At 35.1% G+C, this 13,355-nt stretch overlaps 1 protein-coding gene across 1 annotated transcript in view; it reads right to left on the minus strand.

Moving 5' to 3' along the window:
- Positions 1-13,355, minus strand: part of LOC129750180 (uncharacterized) — a 250,958-nt gene that overhangs the window by 159,151 nt on the left and 78,452 nt on the right. The gene's annotated exons all lie outside the window — the stretch shown is intronic.

Below are 13,355 nucleotides of genomic sequence, written 5' to 3' on the forward strand. Positions count from 1 at the left end.
CTCGATTTTCAACTCTCGATTTTCAACCCTCAACTCTCAGCTATCGACTGACTCTCAAATGTCGACTATCGACCCTTGGCTTACAAATTTCGAATTTCGACTTTTCATTCTCGACTCGTTTATCGAATCTTGACTCTCGTTTCTCGGCCTTCGACTATCGATTCTAAGCTCTCCAAATTCGACTCTTGACTCTCGATTCTCAACTTAAAAATCTCGACTCTTGACTTCCAACTCTTGGTTCTCAACATCTGATTTCACGACTATCAGCTATCGTCTATCGACTCTGGACTCTCAACTTTTTACTCTCTATTCTCTTGAACTGACTATATTTGACATTCCAATTTCGACTCCAAATTTTCATTAGTTATTTCTCAATTCTAGTATCTTAATTTTTGGAATCTAGACTTTCAAGCGAATCCAACGGTCAAAAACTAAAATCATGAATCTTAATGGTCGATAAAACAAACTAGAGAACTTAATAAATTTCATTTAAAAAAACATAATAATAGGCGAAAATGTCGAATGGATTTTAAAGTGATTTTTCAAGAAACTATGGAAAAGAAATATTTCGAACTGAAAATCAATCGAATTTCTTCTCCAAACATCTGTCTGCTTCCAAGAAAGCACACCTCTCAAAGTTAACAAAGTTTTAAGTCGTCCTGGTGCCGCCGTTGATCTTTTTCGGCAAATCTTCACGACTAAACGATTCCCTGCTCCGATAATGCATAATCTTCGCATCAGCGTCTAAGAAAGGTGCTCGACTAAAGTGATACGAAGTTTTGAAGATGCTCTTAACCGTGTCTCTTTTCGGGGCACAAAATTCGATAGCGTTGATATTGTGTGACGATTAGAAGAAAAGTTGGCTCAAGGGGTTTTTTTCTGGGAAATTGAAGAGTGGAGAGAGATGCTTCAAAACTGAAAAGTAATGTTTCGAGTTGCAACAATTCCGAAAACCTCGCTATTTCGGAATAGTTTTCCCGTTTATTTGGGTGTGGCTGTGTTTGGTTGCTATTCTGAAAGCTTAAGTAATCATTGGGGAAAACTTAATGATGGCAAGATAAGCATGCTCGGAAAAATTTCGTAAGTAAGGTGGAAATTTTCTCGAAAATCTGGGATCTGAACTAAGAAAAAAATTAGAGAAAAAAATGGATATTTCGGAAAACTGATTCTTCTTTAATCATCTGTCCCAACTGTTTTTGAAATTTCGCTCAGATTAAACGCTCCGGAAATTTCTCCACTGTCGCCGGAAGGTTTGCAGCAGCACAGAATGCTGCTAACCTTCCGTTGTTGTTTTCTTCTGAGTTTGAACATCAACACGCTTTGATCTCCACGGCATATCCAATGATGAAACACGGAGTCGAGCTCGTTGCTGTTGCTGTTGCTGTTATTGTTATGAGATGTGGTGCTGCTCTTTAAAACAGAAAATTAAAGTTAAATAGAAGAACCGACTGACTGGCTGACTGTATTCTGCAAATCGTGGAACGTGGAATCCGCGATGAGGTAAAAGAAAACATACAAAACAGCTGAAACAATTTGGGTCCGATGCTGCTGCTTTTCGAAGCGCTCTAAGTTCCGTTTTTTCGCGAGCTTCCTCGCTTTTTTAGCTCCTGAGCTGCTTCCTTCCTTGCTTGCTTCCTTCCCTTGACATACATACACGCGTGAACGAATTCCCACCCAGGCGCGGCAGTCGATGCGTGTGCAAAAAAAAAGTAGCTACGCTTTTCGCAAATTCGCAAAATAAAAGGAGAAACCGTCGAAATCCATCCGCACACTCACTCACTAGAGATACATAGTTTCCGCGAGGTTTGGGATAGGTTCGTTATGAGGAAAAATCGATGGACCAGAGGAGAGAAGATTCCGAAGACTGCAAAGTGGGTGGGTAGAGTGCTGCGCAAATTGTGTAACGGTGCGAATTCGTGTGCGCTCGTTTGCGAATTTTAAATTTAGAATTTCACCGTTTCATTACTTGCGTTTTCCACACACAGTTGTTGACGGAGAGCCGTGCCAATTTTTCGGTTCTGGTGCGCAAGATGCAAGACGCGAGAAGGTATGGAAAAGGTTGTGCGCGAATTGTCTGCTGCTTCTTCTGACGCATCAGCCAGCGTGCACGTTCGCCGCCTTTCGGGGATGATTCATACGCGACCGTATGGTTCGCATTTGGTACCGCTCTAGATGGCCGCGCTCCAGCATCTCGGCAGATATTTACCTTCTTCAAATGCAACCAGCCATATTTCTTGCAACAATGTAAGCTGTATGGTAAATGATCTGGAAGTTGACCAGCGCTTGCCAGAAAGTATTAAAAAAAAATAAATTCACCTTGATGTGCTTGTGGGACTCCCTTTTCGAAACACAGAAAGGCTTCGAACTCAATAAATCAAATCGATGTATCCACAACTGCGTGGGTACCAAAATGATATTGTATGATATTTTTTTGAAAGTTGTATAAGTTTTGATAATTTTAAAAGGATTGAATTTTTGAGAAGGGAGAATTTTTTTTACTATCGTACAAATTGCGCCGGTGGTATTCCGATTTGTCCCATAATTTCTTATTTAACTCATTCAGCAATTAAACACACGATTTTGGGCTGATGAAAGATTTTTGAAGGTCAAAGTAGTGTGTGATACAAAACAAACCTATTATTCATTTTCTCAACTAAAATCGTAAAAAAGCACATTAAAAATCAGTCGCAAATATGTTGATTGCTTTCTGGATATTTAAAATATCATTGAAATGTACTGATATACGACTTAACACTCGAAAGCGTCTCTTGCTCTCTTTCCTTTACCGATTTTGAAGAGAAAGTTTGCCGAATTGTGAAGTTCTCTCAGCTATAGAGCTGCAGCTTGGCCTTTTCTAACTTTTGAACTGGCCTCGTGGTAAACGACGGAGCAGCGTGTCCAGATATACGAATTTCTCGGAAGATCTACGGAATTTGATTATTTCTACGGAGCTACGGATCGATGTCTGAAATCTGCGAATTTTCAGAATTTCGTACGTGTTTCTACGGATTATTGAAAATTATGGCAATTTTTTACCCATTTACGATAATTCTAGCTGGCGACCAAAAAAAAATAGTCATCAAGTTTCAATCTACCAACAACAGTACTTTTTTCATTTTTTGTAAAATCTACGGATTTGAGCGTTTTTAATCTGGCAACGCTGCGATGGTGTACTAACTCGAAAAACGTGTGTTCGAATCTCAATCGCTATACTATGTTGTTTTGTTTGCTTCCTGTTAACATTTTCCCATGTGTTTTCTTTTGACAGCATACACTCCAAAAAATAAACACGCATCTTTGGTTTGTTTTTTACTCTATTGGTAGCAGTGCTGCCAGGTATCCTGATTTTTTAGAATTTGTCCTGATTTTCGAGAGACCATCCTTATTTTTTAAATTGTCGTGATTTATCCAATTTTTTTGTCAAATGGCCTTTCAAAATGAACTGAATTATCCTGATTTGCCAAAAAAAAAATCTAAATTATAATTGAATTTAAAGTTATATGATCAGGATAATTTAACCGATAATCTTAGGTTCAAATAATATTTCATTAAGTGGCGTCCCGAAAAATCCTGATTTCATGGTGTCCTGATTTTTGATAAATCCACCTGGTATGTTGTTACCCAGCAAACATAAATAGAAGTTGTAAATAATCGAAAAATGTTAAAAATAACCGAAAATGTATGACGTGAAGAAAAAGACTTTTGCTTTAAAATCTCATATAGGCATATGTAGTAATATTAAAACTGCTTAAAGTAAAGATGATCAAAAACACAATATTGTAAAAAAAAAAGTTTTAAAAAAATTTGACCATTTTAAAAATTTATTAATCTAATTATTAGATCCAATGCACAATGGGGGGGGGGGGGGGGGGGGGTGGTAAAAAAGGGTATAAACCACGAAGAAATTCAATATCTTCCGTCTTACATGCACCAAATTTATGAAAATATACTTTCTTTCAGTGAAAGTGTCCGAAGAATTGATTGGACATAATTTCAGACGCCGTACAATCTTACGAACGGAAATATAGTGCCTTTTCAACACCGAATTCCCCTATATTTTGTAAAAAATCCAGAAAATAAACACCGTTTTGGACTGGAAAATTTTCAACAAAAATAGAGCTATCTTGTGTGATTTTTCCAAGAAAATACATGAAGGCTGTTTGGGCCACCGCACGCATCGTAAAATGGAGCTACGACCGTTTTACCCTAGTTTCCCTAAATTTTTCAATTAATTATGGAAAAAGTAAGTAAGAATTAAAAAAAAAAAAAATGAATAAAATGAGACCTATCTTGTGTGATTTTTTCCGTGAAAAAGAATGAAGGCTGTTTGAGCCACCGCACGCATTGAAAATTGGAGTTATGACTGTTTTACCTTTAATTCCCCAACATTTTTTTTTTTCAAATAGTTCAGAAAGAGCATGTTCGGACTTTAAAATTTTGAATCAAATGAGACCTTTCTAGGGTGTGATTTTTTTCGAGGAATCGAATGAAGGCTGTTAGAGCCACCGCAGGCATCGAGTTATGACCGTTTTTCAATTTCCCAATATTTTAAATATAGTTCAGGAAAAGCATGTTCGGACTGGAAATTTTTGAAGAAATGATACCTATCTTGTGTGATTTTCTTTTTCGAGAAATCGAATGAAGGTACGCATTGGAAAGAAAATGAAGCTATGGCTGTTTTTACCCACTATTCCTCTACATTTATCAATGGATTCAGAAAAAAACAAGTTCTGACTTGAAAATTCTGAACCAAATGAGACTTTTTTGTGTGGTTTTTTCGACAATTGGAATGAAGGCTGAAGGCCCGTACATAATTACATTCCCTAACCGGAAAAGTACTCATTTCTCAATGAGTAATTTGGTTCTTCTACTCAGAATTTCTGGCAACACTGTTGTGTTACCACGAAACCTAGTTTTAGTAGTCTCGTTTAACCGTGTGATGATGCAAACATTTGTACTGGTCATCATCATCGCCATACTATTGTTCTCAGCAATCATCAATCATCATTGGACATAGGAAGAGGAACCAAAACAAACAATGTTTTAGTTCTGCTTTAATGTTAATTTAATGTTGATTTTTGTATGAGAGTAGCCTGTGAACCAAATTTATTGTACATCTCTTTAAAATTGTTCGAATTGATTCATATTTTAAGTTGTTTTTGTACCGGAACCAAACCCCCAATTCGAAATGGGAAGTGTCTTTCAATACAGTAAATCATCCAGTAGCTCTAAACTGTATTATGAATCAAGAAAATCATCTTAAAAATGATCATATTTACATCAAGTTGCTGTTGTACAAGACCGAATTTTTTCAGATGAGAGGAGTTTGTAACTTTCACATTTCTGGCGTTTTTATTGTTATTTTATTTTCCTTCGTCAAGAAACACCGTAAGAAGTATGATGCTCTCTGTTAGAGTAACTATGAGGTAACACATCGTAATCAACTGCAACAAAGTTGCTGGCACCTGCAGAACAACATTGCTGACAGTTAATTAGCTTTTAACCCAAAAAAAAAGCCATGACACTTCATATGTTTAGTGAGGGAAGAAAGCAATCTCACATCCGGTTGCATTATTGGTTGGCGACGGAAAGAATCCACCCGGTTCCGGTAAGCCAGCATCACCATCATCAGCATCCTCAGCTGGTCGACGACAACGGACCGGACTAACTGATTGGCCACTTGCCAGGCGCCATCGATCCTGTCGACAAACATCGTTAATGCCTTTTACCCTAAATGTAAATTGTCGTCTCAGCCGGTAAGTTCGTCACATTGCCGGCCGTTTAAAAATAGCGATCCGCCCCGGTCGGCCAGCCCCCGCAACAGGCGTGGGTGGCTGACTGGCTAGCCGTGTGTGGTCAGGATTTCCCATCAGCTGACCGAGGTTAACAAGCCAAGAGTACAGAGTATTTACATCAGCGCGGCGCAGTCTAGTTAGTTGTTCGGAGAACAGTTTTACCGCTTTTAAACCAACCTCGCAGACCGAGGTGAAAACATTGTAAATATAGGACGGTCGGGGATGCACTTTAAATAACATTCAGGCCACGTTAGGTAATGGCTACGTTCACTTTTCAAAAGGGCGGTTTTGACCTTTCGCTGAAAGCATAAAATTTAATTACCTTTGGTCTATGAGAAACATAACATTAACTTCCCCAAGACTTATTTCAACCTTTTCATCGATTTGAAATCGAATTGAAAAATGCAAGTTATCTGAACCATGAGATTCTTCAACTGAGTCCACAGAAGGATAGCAAACCCTCCTCAACGAACTCACTTATGTCTGTTGTCTTATTTATATTTTATTTTATTTAACTTTTTTGACGGGGTTCTTGTGTCAAAAGTAAACAGACTGTCCGAGATGAATACATTTGTCTGAGAATGTGCGATCCACTTTCCGGCCGGCCGGTGTGATGTGTGGCGATGGCCCCCATGTCTCTGTTCTGGTAAGGATGCAAAGATGCGATTATGCGAATTGCCTTGACGCAACTCTGGTTGCGCCGAAGAGCTGATTTGTAATTTTCAAATAAATCAACTAAGATATCAGAAGCAAATGGTGTCGCTACACTACAAACACAGAAAAATACCTTAAACAAGACACCCTACAAACTAGTACCTAACATAACATCGGAGCATAAGCGGTTTCAAATAAACTCCCAAAAAAAACGTTTAAACGATCGACTTTAAACTTGGCATCTGTTAAGCTCTTGTGTGATGAAAAATATGCATCGGTGCCGAGGTTTTGAAAGAAGCACCTCAACTAACTCTGGAACAAGGTTGACTCGAAACTTTTTAACTTAAAGGGGCTGCATTAATACTGGTAAGAGAAACTCGAACCTAATGGTAGGCTGATTCATTTTATTGTTTGTCCATTTTAACAGAAAATTAATGGAGTTTCGATGTTTTATGATTAGCATTGAACCCGCAAAAAACTAATAAGTTCATTGACTAAAACGTTAATAGTTTCATAACACCAAAAGTAAAAATTCTTACAATTGTTTTATGAAACACCGTAACTAAGCTGGTTGTAATTTTGAAGTAAATCTGTGAGACTTCATACAATAATTGAAGAAAAATTTTCAACACTAACAGGCCCAACGTTTTTTTTAACTTTTTGGCAGTCCCAAAGATAAGTAAATTCACAACAATAGTAGAAATCTCCTCAAATTGCAAAAAAAAAAAAATGGAAATCACTTGATTCCGTTTATAGACTGTTACGATGATTATAAATACGCTTTTAAATAACCTTAAAGAGAGAGAGAGTTAGAGAGATCTTGTTTAAAGAATCTTCAAGTTAAAACACGAATAATCAAAGTGCGTGTTTCCGAATATAAATTTCCTAAATAATTCAATTTTTAATAAAATTTATTTTATGGCAAAAAAGTTTTAACTTTTGCGGTCTTCCACAAAGTTGCCAAATAAATGAAAATCTTTAGTATCAGAAACTGTGAAACGTCTTCCAGTGATGCCAAAAATAATTATGAGTTCAAATATTGATCCTTTTTCTAAACATTTTGTTTAATCCCTGAAGCGAGAACATCTAGGCAAAATCAGAAATCCAATTTGAATTAAAAATAATAAATTGATTCGAAGCATTTAGTTTCTCAACTATCATCGATTGATTTTATCAAAAACCGGTTAACTTACCCGGCCTTGCTCGAAATCACAAAACGCTTAAATCCTAATGAACAATTTTACACGGAGAAAAAAGACTACTTGGTTTTATTAATTTAGCTAGTCAATCATCAAGTGTAGTTGATTTTTTCGCTTCCAACTATAAATATAAGAGACTTAACTACAAACTGATGATTGAGCTTACACAATCAACTATGAATATATTGGATACAACTGTAATGGTATAATTGATTCAACTGTAAATATGATAGATTGAACTACGATTGCATGATTAATTTTGAACCTTTAATGCATAGTGTTGTTTTAAAACAACACTAATCAAAATCCAAATACCTCTGGATATTTTTGAGTGATGTATTCACAAACAATGTTCTAGAAACTAAAAGAAATTTTTCCATGGTATTTTTATTGCGATATTCTAATGTATATGTTAGATATCGAACAAAGTATGCGGAAAAATAGCAAAAATATTTTATTTTTATTTTTCTAAAGTAGTTTTTGGAAAATTGCTTTTATTTCTTCAAATTTGCAAATTAAAAAAAAATTAATCTCAATCAATCACAAGCAGCTTCCTGCACCAAATTAACAAGGTTTGGAAGAAATATGCCAAATCGTATTGAAATTAATCATGAATTTAAAAAATTATTTTTCAACTTCGATGGGCCATAACATTTATGGAACTCAAAATAACGACTTTGAACCAGTTTAGTTGTGTTATTCGAATTAAAATATTATTATTTACCTGAATCAATAATTGCTATTCTCATTTAAAAAAGTCATGCATTAAAGGGTTAAGCATTCAACTATAAATATATTTGAATCAACTACCAATATGCAGGGTGGCCACAACATTTTAATTTTGAAATTCCCGGGTTTTTCCCGGTTTTCCCGGTCAAAAATTCAAGGTTTTCCAGACTTTCATTATCTATTTTCGTCGGAATATAGCAAAATTTTCAACATATTTTATTGATTCGGTTGTTTCATAACACTCAAATCATTGAACACTTCGACGAACTCGATTCTTTTTCAAGGTTTTCATCACATTTTTTTAAATGATGAAAAACATCCTACACAAAACCGTTATGGGTTAAGTCACAGTAAATTCAGTTAAAATGTTGTTTCCAGAGGTTTTACATTCAGTAATAAATGCATCTTCAAGTACCAATAAAATACCAAATTTAAGTACCAATAAAGTACCAATAACATTTTTACTAAAAATTTATCTCATTGATTTACAGAGGATTGTTTATAATTTCTCCATGTTTTTTAAAATACGGGGTTATTATGAACACTTGGTTTTAGGCATTGTTTGATTATCTAAACTTATCTTTAGTGTTTAAATGTGTACCAATAATCATCAAGATCTTGAGAATAAACCGTTATACATAACTTCATCAGTTTCTGAAAATCTGTAAATATGAGATTGTAGGACATGGTATCTTGTTCCTTTGTGAATCTAAAAATTGCCCATGACTAATTAAGGGTAAATTTTGAAAAACCATTAATCCTATCTATGCGCAGTGTTTAGATTTATCTAGAAATATTGCCAACATTAAAAATTGTTACGTAACAAGAATTTTAACAGCGTTCATCATTACCCCAAATTCATCTGGATAATTATGAACAGATAAGACCAAAAACAAAAATCTTTGTTCATAATCACCTCAGTTAACCCTCCCGTTTACCGAAAAACTTGTCTTCTGTTTTCAGCCATGTTTGAAAAAGATTTTATTTTATATTCAGTAAAGATTTTTTTATTTTGAAAAGGCCTATAATTAAAACATGCAGAACATGGAAATCATGATCTCTATTTTGAATTCTGACATTGAAAGTTTGAAAAATATGGACAACGAGTTGCATCGTCTTGATTTAATATTTTTAGGGATTATTTAACAGCATATCAAAGTTTGAGATGAAGGAAAATTAAAACATTTATTCATTTGAGATTCACCCATTGTATTTTTTTTGTTTCAAATTAAGGAATTTCAATTTTGAAACTTGGTCTGCGTATATCATTTGGAAAAATATATATGAATCTACTGTTAATAAATTCAAAACACGGATTTGAAAATCTCTTTGAAATGATATAAGCCAAAGGGGTAAACGTGTATAAAAACTAAATTCGAGAAATAACGCTTTAAATTTGTTAGGTTTGGCCATTTTCTATACATTTTCAAACATTTTAAAACATTTTTCTTTCGCACGTAAAAGTATGCGAATTATTTTAAAAAATTCAAAAAATCAACTTGGAGGATCGTTTGGTATTATTTATCGATCATTTTTGCACTTATACCCCTTCGGCTCTGCGGGTCTCATATAATTTTACAAAAAAGGCTACCGTCACTGTTTAAATAAAATTACGATTACAATTTTTAAATTATCAAAATTGTACGGTATTTGACACATTTTCTGTTAATTTCATCATAAATTTTTCAATGTTTCCCGATTGGTTTTTGGTGACCACTAGACTGCCTCAAATTTGTATGGGAAATTCAAAACCTGTGAAAAGTTATGCGCTGCAGGCTAAAATTGATCCTAGGCCTAGTACAAGATCTCATGCCAAATTTGGGCCAGATCGGATCACGGGAAGGGGTCGCTCAACGAGCCTGAAGTTTGTATGGGATTTTGAGACATTTTGTTCGAGAGAAACATGAAAACCCAGTTTTTCATCAATAACTTTGATTCCCGTCGGCCGATTTCTTTCAAAAACGGGTTTTCTTAAAGCCTAAATTATGAAAAATATTTCATCCGAAGACTGCATTTCGATAAGAGTTAAGATAAAAAAGTTTTTAGGCTTCAAAAATGGGCTAACTTTTTTAAGGATGGTATTCATCACTGTTAATGAGTCAGGGCGGTCGAACATATTGACGCCTCATTAACAGTAATGAATACCACCGTAAAAAAAGTAAGCCCATTTTTGAAGCCTAATAACTTTTTTATCTTAACTCTTATCGAAATGCAGTCTTCGGATGAAATATTTTTCATAATTTAGGCTTTAAGAAAACCCGTTTTTGAAAGAAATCGGCCGACGGGAATGAAAGTTATTGATGAAAATCTGATTTTTCATGTTTCTCCCGAACTAAATGTCTCAAAATCCCATACAAACTTCAGGCTCGTTGAGCGACCCCTTCCCGTGATCCGATCTGGCCCAAATTTGGCATGAGATCTTGTACTAGGTCTAGGATCAATTTTAGCCTGCAGCGCATAACTTTTTCAAAAGTCGGGTCATTTGCGGCACTCTAGTGACCACATATCATTTGTATGAAGAGCACTCAAGCGGACTCTAGTTTCATTAATGAGAAGTTTGGATAGCCTCTGAAAGGTAGTAAGATCGTATCAAAATCGTTTAAAAATCGTAAAAAAAAACACAAACGCATTAATATCATAATTCAAATTATACTTATACAACAACTTCAATCATTCGTAACATGAATTCCATTTCAACAACTTCGTACATCCATCCAAACTTAACAACTTTTACAAAATTATGTAAAATATCGAAAATTTGCTTTGTAATTTTTTCCAATTTGTTATTGTTTGCTAAGCTTTAACAGAAAATTTATTAATAGGCATCTTGCTCTGTATTTATGAACATCAATAATGAAAAACTAGACAGAATCAATAGTTGGGAAGTTATCCGGTCTTGTTCTGACAAATCATTCAGAAGAAAGATTTTTTTTAGCAAAATTTTGACTTGAAAAAGGTGCAATAATTAAAAAGATTTGAATTCGTTTTTATCCTGTTTATAGAAGGCCTTCCAAATACTCTTGTCATATCGAGATATTGAAAAATTTGGAAAGAGTTGGATTGAGTTGAGGTTAAGGTCCATACTTTGAAAAATCAATATTGTGATATAACTAGAGTTCGTTGAAAAAATTATTCTTTAAATGTCAAAAGCTTGTGAACGCTATATTTTGCATTCTGCTTTTTTTGACGTAGAATTACGTCTTACGGCAACACTATAGGGGGACAAATCGAAATTCCCAAACGAATCTCGCGTCACGAAAACGTTCCAACTCAAAGACATCCTTTTTGAAAGACATATCATCTCTACTCGTCATGGATTGGCTGGTCAAAAATGAAAAAAAAACACCGACGCCCCGCCCCTTGATGGGTTTTGATTTTCCCTGTCAACGAAATGTATAAAAACGAAGGGTCGCCTTGCGAGTTGGTATCAGTTTCTGTTTGCCCGTTGTGTAGGAAAGTTCTACTGCTGCTGCTTCGATCTGCGTTTGGACCCCACCAGTGGTAATCCAACGCAGATATCAATTTGCAGATTAGATCAGTGGCAAGCAGCAGAGGCGGTGCTGACGACAAGCGGCGGACACATATTGACATGTCATGTTGACTTGTCATATGATGTCAGGTTGACATGACATCTTTAAACAAGTCATTCACGTCAATTTGTATTTAAATGTCATAACAACACCAATAGCGTTTGATACTAACACACATCATCAAACACATATCAGATGAACTGTTTATTTTCATATATTTTCCACACGTAATTTTTATGCGCACTTGATTCAATTGTTCGCACATACATTCGCCCATTTTTCACACGCAACCTAGGATGTTGAAGGTTGAAAAAGTAAGTGAAAGCAAGCTTAATAAATTGTCGAAATCAATCATTAAGGTAAATATCAAACATAATTTCAATACCAAGGACTGCTAATGATTAATTGCTTGGGCTTTCTAAATAAAACCTTCCCTGCCTTCATCTGATACAGGACTGCTGGCTCGATTATCGAAAAATTCAGTTTTGTCATTTTTTTCTCATCGAATAAGCCCCGCCTCCATTGACCGCAACAATACGAAAAGCCCGGGTGTAAAAAGGCATAAATATAACTACCGTAACATTTTCCCTTCATTTACATTAAAGCTTCTTTCGTGTATGGTCGTTGCTTGTAAAGCAACCAGCTAGGAAGGAAACAAGTGAAACCATCCAACATCAGCCTACTCCGTTAATGTGTTGCATTTCGTTCAAAATTTTCTCGCATAGCGCAAAGCGAAAGCTACATGAAAATGTTTCAGAAGAACTTGGTACGGATTCTCTCACATTCTAGGGCAAAACATGATAAGAAAAAGAAAAGCAAAGAAAAAAGTTGTTATCATTGCTTTCTATTTTATTGTTTGATAGATTTTATTATTTAATAATGAGCAGTTTTGAAAGATGAATAAAACATGAATGTATAATTCACCACTGTTTTCGATTTTTTTTAAATTTTCATGATTTTTTTTATCGGCAGAATTTGACAGAAATTAACGATTTTAACTTTTCTTGTCGTAATTCTACGACAACTTCACGGTCGTGTGTTGCACAACCTCTTCAACTTTTTTTTAATTTGTCTTTCAAATTTTTCTAAGGAAAACGGTGAACTTGAAAATTTTGGAAAATGGGTGGTCTTTTTTTATATTTGGAACCATAAAATTGACTTCAAGTCCGTTGTAAACCGATGAGATTTTAAATGCCTTGAAAAGATTGACGTACATCAGTTGGGAGGCAAAACTAATTTCATATTGCGTAAAATTTATACTGTTTTTCAAATGGAGTAAAATTTGAAAAAATATGCAAGTAACAAAAATGATTTATAAAGATGAATCTATACTTAGGTTCCCGTATTTTTTTCAGCACGTATCCGGGCCGAACAAATCCGAATAATTTTTAACTAAAAACCTGGCAAAATTTGGGATTTGATTTCATGATTGTCGACCTTTAAACTTC

This window comes from Uranotaenia lowii, chromosome 2 (assembly GCF_029784155.1).
Source record: "Uranotaenia lowii strain MFRU-FL chromosome 2, ASM2978415v1, whole genome shotgun sequence".
NCBI classification, from domain to species: domain Eukaryota; kingdom Metazoa; phylum Arthropoda; class Insecta; order Diptera; family Culicidae; genus Uranotaenia; species Uranotaenia lowii.